Source organism: Taudactylus pleione, unplaced genomic scaffold, assembly GCF_031769625.1.
Source record: "Taudactylus pleione unplaced genomic scaffold, aTauple2 ptg000145l, whole genome shotgun sequence".
Classification (NCBI taxonomy): domain Eukaryota; kingdom Metazoa; phylum Chordata; class Amphibia; order Anura; family Myobatrachidae; genus Taudactylus; species Taudactylus pleione.
Genome location: NW_028284547.1, coordinates 7,207,420 through 7,225,169, shown reverse-complemented (window position 1 = coordinate 7,225,169; position 17,750 = coordinate 7,207,420). Strand labels below are relative to the sequence as shown.

The following is a 17,750-nucleotide window of genomic DNA, read 5'->3' as shown; positions in this document are numbered from 1 at the left end:
AAAAAAATTTTAGACACTTTAATTGGTTTTTTTTTGATTGAGCATGACTGGAGTCACTGGATCTTGTGCTCTAATGTGGTTCAGCCTAACACCCACGCAAACATAGAAGAAAAAAATATAACTATATAAGACACTTGTATTGTTTTTTTTTGATTGAACATGACTGGAGTCTCTGGATCTTGTGTGCTAATGTGTTTAAGCTTAACACCCATGCACACACAGAAGAAAAAAATATATAATAAAGACAATTTGATTTCTTTTTTTTTCTTTTTTTTTTGGAGTCAGAACTTGGGCCCAGAGATGAACACCGCACAAGCCCAGGACACAGAAGACAGCCCTGATGTATCAGCAGACAGCACAGTGACAGTGACAGCACTGTGACCAGAATGGATCAGCAGACAGCACAGTGATAGTGACAGCACCGTGACCAGAGACCTGAATGGATTAGGACTCAGGAGACAGCACAGTGACAGGGACAGCACCGTGACCAGAGACCAGAATGGATCAGCATCAGCCCAGGACACAACAGATAGCACCAGCACCTCTCCCAGCCCTACACTACCCACCCTCCCTGTTCAGTCTCCACAGCTGGAGTGAAATGGCGTCTGTCACGTGATCCCTATATACTACATTCATCATAGAGACGGAAGCTTGTAAACTGCAAAATTTCCATCTCTATGGTTTTGCCTCGGTTTCGAGAACCGAGTAAGGTGGGAACCTCCAAGCCTGCTTAGATCCGACTTGGATATGCTAAATTTGGGTGGGCTCATTTCTCTGGGAACCGAACCCGCTCATCTCTAGTGCAGACCCCCATGTTTTGGTTTTGTTTTCGGTTTTGGATCTGTATATCCTTCGTGTTTTGGATCTGGATCTGCTTTTGCAAAACCACCCTTGCGTGTTTTGGTTTTGGTTTTGGATCTGGATCTTTTTTACCAAAAAATGATAAAAACAGGTAAAACCACATAATTTGGGCCTATTTTTTGTTCCTACAGTATTATTAATCTTAATAACATTTATTCCCAGTCATTTGCAGTCAATTTTGACCACCTCACAGCTCACAATAATTATTTTTTTCATCTAGGTTAGGCCTAGGGACAAAATATTGCATCCAGCTAGCTGGCTGACTAAAATAAGTGACAGCAGTGGGCGGCACTAACATGTGGCTATGTTTAAAAAATGAAAAGGGCATACAGGAGATGCTGAGTGTGGCCATTACAATTTCAGGATATTCATAAACAATCAAATTCAAAATGTCAGACAGCAATGCCCCAAACAGCAAATGCAGAGAAAAGAGGTGCATGATGGAATAGTCCTTGGGCCCTCCTACCCACTTTTATGTTTTTATATGAAACTGAACATTCACAGTTTAACAAACCAATCATTTCAGCGACAGGGACTGCCAATTGTGGCTGAAATAATTGGTTTGTTTGCGCCCCCATAAAACAAGCTGCCAACTTGCATTGGACATGGAAATGAACCCATACACAAACTGGCTTTACATTACAACATCAAATGTCATCATCATCATCCTTGTCATCCCCATCAGTTTGCACATCCTCTTCTTCACACAATTTTAATTCATCCCCGCTGGAATCCACCACAGGTACCTCTGTATTTTTTTATGTAATTGTTGGTAGAGGCCTTCCTTGTGGAATTTGTAATTCATTTTAATGAACATCATCTTTTCCACATTTTGAGGAAGTAACCTCTTACGCCAATCACTGACAAGGTTGCCAGCTCCACTGGAAAATCTTTCCAAGTACATACTGGAGAGTGGGCAACTTAAGAAATGCAAAGCCTGGGTGTGTATGGGCCTCCAAATTGAGTCTTTTTCTTGCCAGTACTGAAAATGACTGTCTGACATGCCTATTTGGATATTATCCCTAAAATAGTAATCCACCATTCACAGGCACTCGCAAGAAGCGAGCACTCATTATGAATGAGGGTGGCAGCTTGTTATTTTGTTGATAAATTCAGTGGTGTCTTTGATGTGCGACCTCAGGGAGCACACCCTGGCCTGGAGAAAAGAGTCAACATAAAAAGAAAGATTAGAGGTAAAGGAATTGATGCCAGAAACAATAGGTCTCCATGGGGGTGAGGTAAGTGATTTGTGAATTTTGGGTAGGCAATAGAAGGTTGGGACAGTAGGGAATGGAATAAGTAGAAACCTGTGCACCTCTCTGGAAATGACGCCTGTTGAGACTGCCATATCTAATTGAATCTTCAGAAGAGATGATATTCTGTAGTACGGTCCTTATGGACTTTGGACAGCTTCAAGTGTACTTAATTGCACAGCCCCAGTAACTGCAATCATGCTAATAGGACTGTTCCACTGCTACATCCAACTTTGGTAATTATCACTGAGTCCATACATTCAGTCTTTGGGAAGCCAGCCCCACTACTATTCACTCTCCCAAGAGGGATAAACAATCCACAGGTTGCCCTATGGGACATTTTAATTTGTTGTCATATCCTAACACCTTTTAATTCAATTTTATGTCAATATGGTACAAAACTTTTTTGTTATATTTTGGCACATCTGTTTCTCCATATTTATTAATTATTATTGGTCATTATATAATTATTTATATATGTATACAGTGCCAGTTCCTTTTATCATTTGTACCTTTGCTATTTCTCTAGGGACTGACAATCCCTGACTGGCTGCTACCTGGTAGCACACTATATTGCCTTGTTTACAGGACCACTTTTCTGCTGTTCTCTATGGGGGATTTGTGGGAAGGCATAACTCAGGGTAGGGGGTGAATTTAGACTTGGTGTTTCTTTTATTAGGTAGGTATTGTTCCAGGGTAGGGACTTTTGGGATTCAGCTACTTGAGAAAGGTACAGTTTTCAAAATATTACCTCACAAATCCACCGTTATAGAGAAAGGAAGTTTAAATTATTTGCACATTCTGAGTAGGAGCCTTTAGCAGGTGCCCACTGTGGCTTTCCACTGTGGGCAGAAGCCGGGACCAGGGGGAACCAAGCTGGTATTTGCTTTGGCCAGGACCCAGGGGGATATAGCATGCCTTAGCTGTACCTGACACATGGGGGAGAAAGCAGGCAGCAGTGCAGCCATTAGCTGCCTAGGCAGGATGGGCAGCAAGCAGTAGGACCCATGGGCAGATAGCCAGCATCAGTGGCTGGTGCAGGCTTCAAGCCTGCCTCTGTGTGTAAACATTTTTTAAAGTGTAAAAAAATGGCGTGCCCCCCTAAAAGAGCAACCAGAAATGGACTTTTAGTGAACCAGTGCTGGTGTTGCAATATATGGAGGACAAATTAAATAAGGGTCCCCGTATTAAGCACAGTACCAGGTTAATAAGAACCAGTACTGGTTGCCAAAATATGGGGGACAAATGATGTAGGGGTCCTCCGTATTCAGCACAACCAGCACTGGGCTTTAGCCAGTCCTGGTCCTGGAAATACAGGGGGAAAAATTAGTAGAATTCCCCTGTATATTCCAGAACCAGCACTGGACCCTTTCTAGCGGGTGACTGATGCTACAGGGTTCTTTCTGCTGAAGTAATCATACAGAGACAAGAGGAGATGCCTGAATAAACCATGTCATTAAAAATTTAAATAAATTAAATTAATAATAATAATTAAATAGCAAATAAAATAAATAATAAGTCTAATAAATTAAATAAAAACATAAATAAAAATTAAAATACAATAAAGAATATCAATAAAAATGGCCTGAATAAAGTCCATTTTTAATGCCATCTACAGGTTTTGCTGGACTTACCTGGGTTCAGTTGAAATGGAGGCAAACCGAGAAAAAACCCAGGATGAGGGTGCAGTGAAAACAGGGTCTAAGCCGATTACGACCCAGCAAAATGATGATTAAAAAATCCCAGGACACACCTGGGATTTTGGTGGAAAATGTGTATTGGTTTAGCATTTGTTTAACCTATAAACTAAGCTGCTATTAATATGTAAATTCTCAGTGTGGTGACACTAATAAATGTATCTTCTGCCTCTGCTATGGTGATCTCCATGGGAACTTGTTACATGATAGTGCTTTATGGAGATTGCTACTGCACTTGATGAAACTTTCAAAGTTGTTGCAACAGATTGCCCAAACTTAATCTCTTAAAATAATCATGGATTGTCTATCTGTGCTAACGTGAGCTGTTCTTGACATATTATGGACTTTCACATCTAGAAAATATGGTGCTATACAAATTTAAGACTCACCAAACCCTTTCATAGCACTATTGTTTGGCATTAGGCATTAACAAACAAAATATATGATTAAATCATTGTGGCTCAACATTTTCCACCGCTAAATGTTACTCATGTTCCAAATAAAAACTACTTGTTGTGGTGCATTTGAACAAAACATTATTTGTAATTTATTTAAAAAAACTGTACATAGACACATCTTCACTATTATTGTAAGTCTAAGAAACTCATATTAATTGTTTATATCATAATGTCTTCAATATTTAAGTTTGTGCAAACTTTTGACATATACTATACATATATCTATTGATGTTGTTATTTGCAGAATCAATGTGAGGTTCCTGCTGATATGTAAAACAGGTCTTTCTGCAGAAACTCTGCCCAGACAATAGGTGACTCCTAAACAAAAGATCCCTGTGGTGACATAACAGAGGCTGCTATGATCTAATTAGCAAACAAGGTGTTACCCCTGCTAAGGTGTAATTAGCATTTCCTATTGTAGTAAGTGACCTTAGGAATATTTACACCTCATTTACAAGACAAGGAGCTAGGCATGAGAAGCTGCTTTGCTGAATGAAAATTAACTAATGTTAAAAGGACCTAATTTACATGTCACCTCTCAGTGTAAGAATTCCTTCTGGTCATCCTGGGAACTACTGGAGAGAATAGGAGGAGGAATGACTATAAATAGGATGTATCAGGCTACTGATGGCTGATGGAAGAGCTGCTGGTTTAGTTGCTGGTTGGAGAGCTGGATGGATGGAGGAGTAAGAAAGAGACAGACGGAAGAATCTCCAGAGTAAGGTAATTACATTATATATAGGAATATACTGATACATACAAAGATATTTGAAGATGTTGTCTTGCTATAAAGTTTCACCTAAACAATGGTTATATAGTTAGTGTTCCAATATTTTTATATATAAAGTGGTACAGTACTTTAAGCTTTATATAATATATTTTTCATTATCTGTTAACAAATATAGAATTGCAAATAAAACCTTTCAAACCAGACATTACACTGTATATTGTATGATGTCACATTATCCTCTGGGTGACTGACATTAAGATGTACATGAACTATTATGAAAATAAAAATGTAATTTCATAACAAATGAGCAAAAATATTGGTGGGTACTTATAGTCTGTCACATAAATGGTAGAAGCCAGATATGTAGCAGCAGAAATAATTCAGTTGTCCCATAATCTTACATACAAACCTTTTGTTAATCAATTACTTAAATGTATCCCCAAATTGTATGATCATATGTGTGACATAGCTATACATTCTCTATCAGTGCTATTGTATCATTTGTGTATAATGTATCTATATACAGGGGTGAGGGGGGATTGAGTACTAATTACACAAACTCAGGCTTGTTACTCTCCTCCCTATTACCTGTCAGCAGCATCTTTCCCCAGCCCAGCACATGCTGCATGTGCTTTGCTGCAGTGGGGCCAGGAAGGCTGCAGCTGCTGAGTACAGCAGTCACCTATATCTGTGTGAAGGTGGTGAATAGCAAACACACTAATCGCACCCTCCCAGTATTTGCCCCTGGCTAAGGGGATTACCGCACCCCACTTTTCTGTGCCCAGCAAAACTTTTTTCCTATTTTTTTCTGAGGGGACGCCTTCAGCAATTAGGTCACCCCTCCCCACCCAAATGATCAGGTCCTGAATCTCATCATTGAGGGACCCAGTGTGTAATCTATCTATCTATCTATCTATCTATCTATCTATCTATCTATCTATCTCTAGTGTAGCATATAAACTATATCTATTTATTCTCTATCAGTATTGTGGGTCCATGGGTGTAAATTTACTAATTACTCTTTAACAGTATGGACAAAAGTATTCCAAATGTTTCCTGTTTTATTTGTATAATTAAAAATCAAAACAATATATTTGATTTAATTATTCTCAACCATCTCCCATAGGAGGTGAGCTCACTCTTTCCTTTTTCTTTAGTATATATGATGGGGAATCTAGATGATAGCTCCATCATAGTATCTTACATATTACTCTGTGCAACAGGTTAGTATATATAAAGGGGTATCTAGGTGACAGCTCCTTCATAGTATCTTATATATTACTCTGTACATCAGGTTAGTGTATATAAAGTGGTATCTAGGTGACAGCTCCTTCATAGTATCTTACATATTACTCTGTACATCAGGTTAGTATATATAAAGTGGTATCTAGGTGGCAGCTCCATCATAGTATCTTACATATTACTCTGTGCATCAGATAAGTATATATAAAGTGGTATCTAGGTGACAGCTCCTTCATAGTATCTTACATATTACTCTGTACATCAGGTTAGTATATATAAAGTGGTATCTAGGTGGCAGCTCCATCATAGTATCTTACATATTACTCTGTACATCAGTTTAGTATATATAAAGTGGTATCTAGGTGACAGCTCCTTCATAGTATCTTACATATTACTCTGTACATCAGGTTAGTATATATAAAGTGGTATCTAGGTGACAGCTCCTTCATAGTATCTTACATATTACTGTGTACATCAGGTTAGTATATATAAAGTGGAATCTAGGTGACAGCTCCATCATATTATCTAACCTTTTATTATGTGCATCAGGTTAGTATATATAAAGAGGTATATAGGTGGCAGCTCCATCATAGTATCTTACATATTACTCTTTATTTTAGATTATTATATATAAAGAGGTATATATGTGTTAGCTCCATCATATCATATTATATATTACTCTGTGTATCAGGTTAGTTTATATAAAGAGATATATAGGTGGCAGTTTATTCATAGTATCTTACATATTACTAGGTGCATCATGTTAGTATATACTTTTTTTTAATTGAGTCATTTTTATTGATACTTTTAGACATACATAAACAAATAAGGAAAAGTAAATAAAATAAAATATAAGAATATGCTCATCGAATATAGGACAGATATGAAAACCAAACATATAAAATTTTTAGCATAAACATAGTGTAATATAAGAGATTACAATATGGTATATAGATATATATAACAGTATATTTTAAGTACTTTCTGATGTAAGTTTTTATAGCAGAAAGTAGTTGAAGGCGCCATTCGAGCACATGAATATGGAGATAAAAGAAATACAATACACCCTTAAATGATACATATATCTCACCATAGGCAGCTCTGGTATAAAAATCACATATCAGAATATCAAAGAGATCATTATAATAAAATATACACATCTGTCCAAATAGTAATACCTAAAACTAAACTAAACAATTACACCCAAAGCAAAACCTCCCTCATAGTCCCCCACCCTGTATAACCTAAAGTTTCAATAGTGAAACAAAACAATACTGTAGATTCTAAAGTATTAATCAGGCCAGGTTTCAACCTCTTGTGAACAAATACAGAATAGAAATGTCTCTGATAGCAAGTCCCCAATCTTCATCAAAGTAGATAGGAAAGGAGAACAGATTTTAGCAAGAATTGTTGTAGATTCAGAGAACCCAACAACTGAGGATTCCTCAAACTTGAATATATGCACAGGGAGTGAAGAAGATAAGTCCAAAAATCGGATTCGAACAGGTATATTTAGATTTACATAATTGGAAAATGAAGGAGACGAAACATCATCAGAGCAGCCATCAAGTGCAGCAGAGGATAACCAATATGCCACTTTCTGAGACTTAAAGGAGATCGTCCGATCAGTACCAGGTGTATCACCTCCTTCCAAAATGAGAACATGAGTCTCCATTTCAGGACACTGAGCCACATCTCATCACTCATCATCTTACAATCTCATCACTTGAGCCGCCAGCCTTGCTCCAGAGTCAGCAATAGCTTTGAGGAGATGATCCATAATATACAGATGGTAGTACAGGACTTCAGGAGATATGAACCAGGATATGCAGTGCAGTATATATAGATATATCACTGGGAGATTTATATGTCCCACTGCACAAAAATACCATACAGCCCAGCAGCTAATATCAGCAAGGCAGAGATAGTCAGAAACCACAGGAAAGTTATATCAGCAGGAATATCATAAATGCATCCACCTCAGGAAAGCAGACAGAGCAGGCAGAAGGATCTTCAGACACATATATAACTTCTCTTGTACAGGACCAGAAATCCAAAGGATGACCAGATTAGATAGCGCAAATCCTGGTTGATTCTCCCTATTTTCAGTTGCAGTCTGGGAAATTAGATCTCTGTAATCACAGAGATTCTCAGGATAAGAATAATAGATGCTTGCAAATATAAGCACCAGATAGAACTAATCAATGTTGATTACATTGACTCTATATGATCCAGTGTCTAATAGTAAAAGCAAGCCAGCAGAATTGCAGCAGTCCACAGCATTGACTCCCACCACCTTATATTAGCAGGATTGGAACCAGGAGACACTGTAGAGTCTGTGGTGGAGCCAGGATTAGCCAGGATTGAAATACAAGATGGCGGCCATCACCAGAGTTGTGACAGAGGAGAACACACAGCTCCCAGCAGTCAGCCTCAGGGACTCCAGAATAGCTTCAGGAAATGGAGGGGTAAGTAACACAGCAGATACCACTGTCAACTCATGAGTGGGAGTCTCAGGATGTTAGACAACAGATATAAGGGCCAGAGATCTATGGAGTTAACTCCTACACCATGCCCGTCCTGGCCATGCCCATGTTAGTATATTTAAAGGGGAATAAAAGCTATAGGCCCTTTTCAGAGATCAATCCAATTGATTGTGAAGGGTATGAGTTTCCATTGCCACAGTGTTAAAAACACCAGTAATGACACCTCGCACCCTTCACAGCCTATTCCAAGCCCAAATTTGCATAATTTTGCACGGAACCCTATGGAGCACCCGTTGTCACAATGACTAACATCTGTGACTACATCTCATGTAATTGGATTATGCCCATAGAATCTTAAAGATTACTCGGTGCAAAAGCAGACAAACTGACATCCGCAATGGTTAGGAATTTAGATTATGTGATAGTATTAGTAGCTACAATTTCTGTAGTATATAGTCACTAAAATCAATATTTATTAGATTGGTAGCAGACCCTAAAGTCAGTATATTCATATTGTGTACGAGAGAAAGTCTGGGGCACTCTCGTAGTCAGAAAATTAATAGTGAAAATGTCCCTTTATCTATTTAATTTTTAAATTTATATGTCAATTAGGACAAACAATGAAAGAAAAGCACTCATGATTAAAAGGGATAACTCTTAATGAGTGAGGGAGTTATTAATGTAAGAACATATTTGCGCTTGTATCTAGTTCTTTTGAGTCAGATAATAATAGGTGCTTCATAATTCTGACACTATTGGTTCTGACTCAATGATTTCATCCTGTTACCATGATCTTTGCAAATCCAATTAAATGATCCTGGTTAAGATGTGTCTGTATTATTCCTAATTGGTTTAATAATTGAAAAAATAAAACGTTTTAATGGAAAGATCCGAATAATCACCTTCTAAGCAAAAACATAAATGGCATCAACCAAAGGAGAAGAACATATATATATATATATATATATATATATATATATATATATATATATATATCCAGGCAAGGAATAAAGAGTTCTCAGTTTACATTATATATGTTTGTTACACCCAGTGAATACATGCTGACTGCCAGAGTGGGACCTCCCTCTCAGATCAGACACAGCTTGATGATGTCATCACTGCAAGAATCGCAGTGATGACACAGTGCACCCATCACCATAGTGACAGCTATAATAGAATGCAACAGTTAGTAAAAACTATAGACTACTCTAATATCTATAGTATGAATAGTAACAGGAGAATCTGGCAATACAAACATAAACATAAACCTGATATATATAATATAATAATAGCTAATCCTCTCATGTAAAGATCTATAATAACATAATCAATTATTAATAATCAGTAATCTGTTACCGTGATCTTTAAAAATGTAATAACATTATCCTGGTTAAGGTGTATCTGTATTATTCCTAATTAGTTTAATGATTGAAAAATACAACCTATTAAAGGAAAGATCAACATAAACACCTTCTAAGTGACAATATAGACAGCATCAAATTGCATGAGATATAATTGATGCTAGGTGCTGTCACCGGGTGGAGCTGTTTGACAATTTGCAGGAGTATAGAGTCTGCATGTCTGAATTATATAACAGGCTATTTCATTTAAAAAAATATAGTCCAATTATAATGGTTAGACTCACATGTAGAGGTAGTATTTATCCTATTCTTGGTATTTCACATTCTCCTCAGATATATATATATATATATATATATATATATCTCAAGAAAATGTACTAATAAAAGTGCTACACCAGTAGTTAATGCTGTATGTCCAATGATTAATCCTTATAGATTTATTTCACTCAACACTCCCGTGTTCACGGTGGCAGCTTTCGATTTTCTCCAATGAGACCGTTGTTGTAAGGTCCCTCAAAAATTATGTAAAACAAAAGGTGAGAAAGAAGCGCCTCATAGTGTGGTATTTCAAAAAAATAAATGAATGCTGATGCAGGGTAATGTATATGCATACCGTATGTGGTATTATACCATGCCCATAATGATTTGCTTTGTCCAGAGGTGTCTTTTATCTTCACTTCCCCCTGGATATATGGTGGTTTATTCCTTCCAATTGGTCACATACATATACTTATGGAGAGATTGCTTGTAGTCTATTGCTGGCCATACAAGCAATACTGCAGCCAAAAGTATGCAATATGGCAGTGATTCTCAAACTCGAGACACCCCTGGACAAAGCAAATCATTATGGGCATGATATAATACCACACACGGTACGCATATACATTACCCTGCATCAGCATTCATTTATTTTATTGAAATACCACACTTCTTTCTCACTTTCTGTTATATATATATATATATATATATATATAGGTTCATGCAGGTAACAATCATTGATATTCTGCATAGTCCAAAATAGTATAACCAGTAGATTGGTGACATAGTTGAATCACCACTTGCAGGTGAGTAGGGGGGATGCCTTTTTAGTATAACATTCTGTGCGATGTTGCTGGGAGCCAGTTAATCCATGGCTGGTGCAGAGTTGGCTGGGTCAAGGCAATATTTGTATCTGTGTGGGGGCCCCTTATGTGTGGACCCATTCTCACCCAACTATAATCTAGCCCTGTTCTCATGTTTTGCATGTGTTACCAATATATGGTCAGTGCATGGGGTGAGTAAATAGCTAAGTCATGTTTTTTAGTCTATTTAAATATATATCATGTTCTGTATATAAAATTACACTATTACTGTAAAAGTCATTTTACTCGGGTAACATTTATGCTTTTAAATATTATATTTTTATTCTTGCAGGACAAATAAAGAGCAGAATCCCCACGATGACTACTTGGTAAAGGGAAATTGTTCTCTGATCAAGTCAACTAAAGGCGATATTTCTTCTTACACCTCTAAAGGATTCCCAAAATATATTCTCATTTTCTGGATAGGAGAAACCTTTTACAGCCAATTTGTTTCTCATCTAATACATGATGAGTCTCACAGGAGAGAAACCGCATCTGTGCTCTGAGTGTGACAAAAGCTTTACATATAAATCACTGCTTATCACACATCAGAGGATTCATACAGGAGAGAAACCATTTACATGTTCTGAGTGCAGCAAGTGTTTTTCCCAAAAGTCACATCTTGTTATACATCAGAGAAGTCACACAGGAGAGAAATCATTTACATGTTCTGAATGTAGGAAGTGTTTTTCCCATAAGTCACTTCTTGTTATACATCAGAGGATTCACACAGGAGAAAAATCATTTTCATGTTCTGAATGCAGCAAGTGTTTTGGAAATATCTCAAAAATTGTTATACATCAGAGAAGTCACACAGGAGAGAAACCATTTAAATGTTCTGAATGCAGCAAATATTTTTCCCGTAAGTCACTTCTTGTTACACATCAGAGAAGTCACACAGGAGAGAAACCATTTACATGTTCTGAATGTAGGAAGTGTTTTTCCCATAAGTCACTTCTTGTTATACATCAGAGGATTCACACAGGAGAAAAATCATTTTCATGTTCTGAATGCAGCAAGTGTTTTGGAAATATCTCAAAACTTGTTATACATCAGAGAAGTCACACAGGAGAGAAACCATTTAAATGTTCTGAATGCAGCAAATATTTTTCCCGTAAGTCACTTCTTGTTACACATCAGAGAAGTCACACAGGAGAGAAACCATTTACATGTTCTGAATGCAGCAAATGTTTTTCCCATAAGTCACTTCTTGATACACATCAGCGAAGTCACACAGGAGAGAAACCATTTAGATGTTGTGAATGTCGCAAGTGTTTTCGAAGTAAAAGTTCACTTATTAATCACATGAGGAAACACTCTAAGGTCCTGAATTTATAATGTGTTTCTTAAGTAAGATAAATTGTATCACTTCAGTATATTTACAAGTGAATACATTTTTGTTTTCTGAATTTGACTTGTGCACCAGTGTAATGTAATAAAAATTGTGTATGGTGAAACCCCAAAAATTGTCTGAAATTATTATTTATTTGAAAATTAATTTTTCATTATAATGGTATAAAGCGGTGCCAGTGGCATCACTTGAGGGGTGCACCAGGTGATACAATCTGAGAAGGTGACACCAAAATAGCAGAGCTACTCTGTTATTTTGGTGTTACGCCCTCAGATGATGTCACCAAGTAGCAGTGATAGATGTGCAAATGCACATGTCATCCACACTGTACCCAGAGAGGCTGAGGGCTGCCTGGGAAAGACCCCAGTGTGATGTGAATGGGGATATAACACAAAGACATGCCCCCATAATGTCATACAACTGGGAGTTTTGCTCTGTGAGCATGAGGCCACATCCCCTTCTGCAATCACACATGCCTTGGCCCTGCACAGAAATATATACAAGGGTCTCAGGCTGGAATAGGAGCATTATTGTTGTTAATAACTAATACAATTGTTACAACAAACAAGAGAGAAATTTATTGGTGTAGTGCACTGTTTCAATATATAAATTATTGTATTTTCATAAAAGGAAGATTATCCAAACTAAAAATTATCAGTGAAATATAAAATATAGTAAGGAAAGTGACAATTAGGTATAATAATGTGATAGAAAAATCATTGGGGCTGGTGCAAGTGATGATGATGCAGCTGATCTCTATAATATACAGCTGCTCTGATCATGCAGGTGCTGGGACTAGTTGAGGAAAGAACATTTTATCCAGTAAAGATTTCCAGCAGCTCCTCTCAGTACTGGGATTTCTGTTATGTGGTCAATACAATTACATTTGGCTCTGTCTTCCACAAGTAACTGCGGCTATATGCCACACTCACAGTAACACAGGACTCATGGATTTATGTTTGCAGATTCTCAGGTCTGTGTAAAGAAATCCAAGAGTCCAGGGTAAGATTGGGCTGTGAGGGGAGTGTTGTGGGGCAGTTGATAGAGATTACATGCTGTTGTAGTGGCAGTTCACAAACCTCACATTTAATCAAATTGGCTCTATGAGATTTGTGTTCTGGATATTTCTACAGGAACCTTACATGCTGCCCTGTATCACCCTTTAGGTGTCCTCTCTGATATATCTTATCCCTCCTTATTATTTCCCTCATACCTTTCTATTGCTGTCTTACTGTACCTTCCTTCTACTCTATTATCAGTACTCTGCATTCTATTGTAACATGCTGAAACTAAGCCACTGGCTCCCTGTATCCCATAACAGTATATAAAATAAATAGGTTTAGGCGGGATCAGAGGTTACCCTATAACTGCAACCTAAAGAGAAAACAGGGTGTGCCAGACCTTTAATTGCAGAAGTGTAGATAGATATAAAAAGAAGGATTCTCTGGTGCTAAAAGAGGGTCACTTATATATACATACATATAATTGACACTGGGATGTTCTAATATAATAAAATATATATATACACATACAGTGTATATAATGTGTGTATAATATATGCTCACACACACACACATATATATATATATATATAGCAATCCCAATGGTCCTGCACTCTCCATACAACCAGTAACTGTGACCGCTGCCCTCACAGGTAAAGACAATAGAGAACAAAAGGTGCGGCACTCGGCTCCATAAATGAACACAACTACACGGGTTAGGTCAACAACCTGTGTAGTTGTTAATTTATGGAGCCGAGTGCCGCACCTTTTGTTCTATATATATATATATATATATATATATTTTTTTTTATATATATATACAAATTTATATATATATATAAATATGAGTCTAGATACTCGGCACTAGAACCTAAATAATTGCAAATGTGGCCAATACCTCCCTAGAAACATATAGATAGATATAAAAAGAAGGATTCTCTGGTGCTAAAAGAGGGTCATTTATATATACATACATATAGTATAATTGACACTGGGATGGTCTAATAAAATAAAATATATATACACATACACTTATTTATATTAGTCCAGATACTCTGCACTAGAACCTTAATAATTTCAAATGTGGCCGGTGCCTTCCTCCAAACAAAGGTATACCCACAGCTTAGCGAGCTGCCAGGAGGCCGGTTTTCTTAAAAAAAGCTCCCGCCCTGATTCAGAGCGAGCACTCGCTTTTTGCAATCGGCTCTGAATCAGGCCCTTAGTCTTATGGTACGAGCACTTATACTTTAATTGTGGTTGAAGTGATTTATTTATTGAGAACATTTTTTCCAGACTTTGAGTGTGGTTCCAAAGCACAAAAGTTATTATTCACATAAAAAGCATTTAGTTACATGCTTTGATCTAAATACAATTAGAGCAATAGATGATACATTAACAAGGTATAAACCAATACTTATGCATGTACACTGGCCCAGTATGCAGTATTTCAATCCTGAAACTGCGGTCACCATCACCCAAGGATATGGAGGAAATGACTGCCTACTGCCCCAGCTCACAAGCCTATATTCGGTACAGGTTTCAGAGACAACAAAGGCACAGAATAACAGATGTTCATTGGTTCTTGCTTCAGGTCACTCTGTTCATTGGTTAGTTCATATGGTGTCATCAGAGCTATGGATCAGCTTTCCAACTGCTTCTTTTTGTAGGTTTCCCTCTGAAGAACTAATAAAGAAACACTACATACAGAAATACATTCTAACCTATAATTCATATCTTGCAAATGCCTGCAGCGATCTCCTTGGCGATAGAACCGAAAATCTGCAAATAAACAGAGTTTTAGAATGGTACCAAACATGACATGTCTACTAGCTTCTATATCTTAAATATAATATACATACATTTCACAACATAAGTATTCGCTAGTAAAACCTCTAATATTAAGCTTTTAATGTGGATGAACTTTTTCATAAGTTTTGGTATGTGTAAGTATGAGAATATTGCATAGTTTCACTAATATGTGTGGTGTATTTATGTGTTTTGTGATTTGTTAAACATCGGAACTGTGCGCTGTGCATCTAGTATATTTATATTTTATTTAATGTGTGTATGTATGTAAGTCTATGTGTGTGTTATGTAATTTAGGATATTTGTGATGGATTAATATATATATTATCTATGTCTAAAATATTTTAACATTCAAGCATTGCCTGGACCAATTATAAGGTGTAAATGGAAGTTTATTTCTAAAAAGGGGGGAGAGAGTCCCACAGCTGCTTGCAGGTGCCACATACTCTGGTCAAGTAATTAAAATGTAGATGTTCATTTCTATGGACCAAAACAGCAATGAGCAATAGTTATACAACTGCTAATGATTTGCAAGTCCATGATAGTAATTTGTAACTTTACATTTAGACCACTTCCTTTGAGAATACTAGTCGATGTGTACATTTTAATGGGTAGGATGTGGGATCTCATCGAACCTATAAAGGAAGTCTGAGGAAATAAGACTACATTATCTAGGATTTTTAAAGGAACATTTACAATAATTATTATTATACATGACTTTGCCTGTTCACGTATTATTATCTGTAGGCACATTCAATGTCAGGGTTGTAATGCAATCCTGCACTATATTAGGGTGTGTGTTAATGTATGTTGATCATACAGGTGGTACGAGAGAAAATTCAATTTGAAGAGAATCATAACAATGTCATTTTCATAGTTCTAAAAATCAAGAAAACTTATGATTGTTCTTATTATGTTATCTTCGCCCAATGGGGTGAGGGCACGCTTCTGGATGATCCCGATTATTTCAATCTGTGTCTCTTCCGGTTATCTTCATCATCTACCAAGAATATCATCTGTCCACAGCTGGGCCTTGTCAGCATCTAGAATAGGAAATTTGAGATATCAGTCCTCTAGAATGTCTCCATCTTTCCTACCCAATCTGACATCTTCCACCCGATCCGTCTGCAGTCTTCAGATATCCTGCTGTTGACTTGATTTGCCTACATGGATGAAAAACAGATTCTTCGAGCGTTAGTAGTCCCCCCCCACTGTGACAATTTAGAATTTTGTTGGCTCCATATTGGTGTTTCAAACCCCCCCCCACAATTTATTGACATTGACGAGTGTTTACAGACTCAACTTTACCTCGTTTTCTCCACTAGGTGGCAGTCAAGATCCTACAATGCATTTTCCTTTCTCACTTTTTATGAAAATCTCCAAACAATTATCACTAATCTAGGAAATTCTAAATACATTTTGACCTGTATTCCGATGTTCCGGGGAACTAGAAAAAAATGTTGGTATACATCATACATGTATGTCAATATGTAACTAATTCTTATCTATTCTAGACATACAAACTGTTAATAGAGTATACCCAGTTCATTTAGCAATAACAGAAAATTATCCTGTGAAACCTGTTTAAATATAAGACCAATTTTGGAACAATCCAAAATGTATTTTTCTCATTGAAAACCTCTAGTATTTGCAGGCCTTACCACCTCTGCTGGGAAATGGATGTATATTTTCTCCTTCTACTCCTCCTCCTCCTAAGACATGTGAGTGTCACTACTGGTCTCAAGAGATAAAACATCAAAATTTACAACAGGTGTTTTTGAGAAAAACTTACATTCTGATGAGTTATTGTCACTACAACACTTTCATAACAGTACGATCATATGCATATTTTTATGATCTATGACAATCCTCCTGTTCTGGTGGATGAAACCTTCACTCTTTGGTTATCCATAATACTTACTTTACAATTTAACTAGGTTTTACAGGGATATACATACATAAAGATATCACATTTGTATCTGCTACCAACAATCACTGGAGATCTCTAAAACCATTCTGTATGAACTGTTACCACTTATAACAACTTTGGTGTCATTTACCACAGTACATTGCATCATGAGATATACACTTTATGTTTAGTTATTAATCTTTCCAATATCTTACAAACCAAACTTTGTATATCCAACTTCCAATTCCTATAAAGTTGGTCAGGGGTTGCAATACTTACCTATCATCACTATGCAATTTTAGAATCCTCTTCTCTCCGATATACATTATTATACTTTTACCTGAACACAGTAATGAGAATAATGGCATGTACCATAAACATTTTTATAGGCATAAAAGTGAAATCCATTATCACCTGTAATCAGAAAACATACAGACGTCTTCTTATGTACTGCTGAAATGACAAACCTAGATT

General features: G+C 36.9%; 1 long non-coding RNA gene and 1 pseudogene across 1 annotated transcript; both read left to right on the top strand.

Moving 5' to 3' along the window:
* The window catches only part of LOC148522673 (uncharacterized), a 75,245-nt pseudogene extending 62,686 nt beyond the window's left edge, over positions 1-12,559 (top strand).
* Positions 4,910-11,580, top strand: LOC148522674 (uncharacterized). Its single transcript, XR_015878531.1, has 3 exons — positions 4,910-4,992; positions 8,551-8,709; positions 11,502-11,580. It is a non-coding gene; the product is annotated as an uncharacterized LOC148522674 (long non-coding RNA).
* Positions 12,560-17,750: the final 5,191 nt, after the last annotated feature.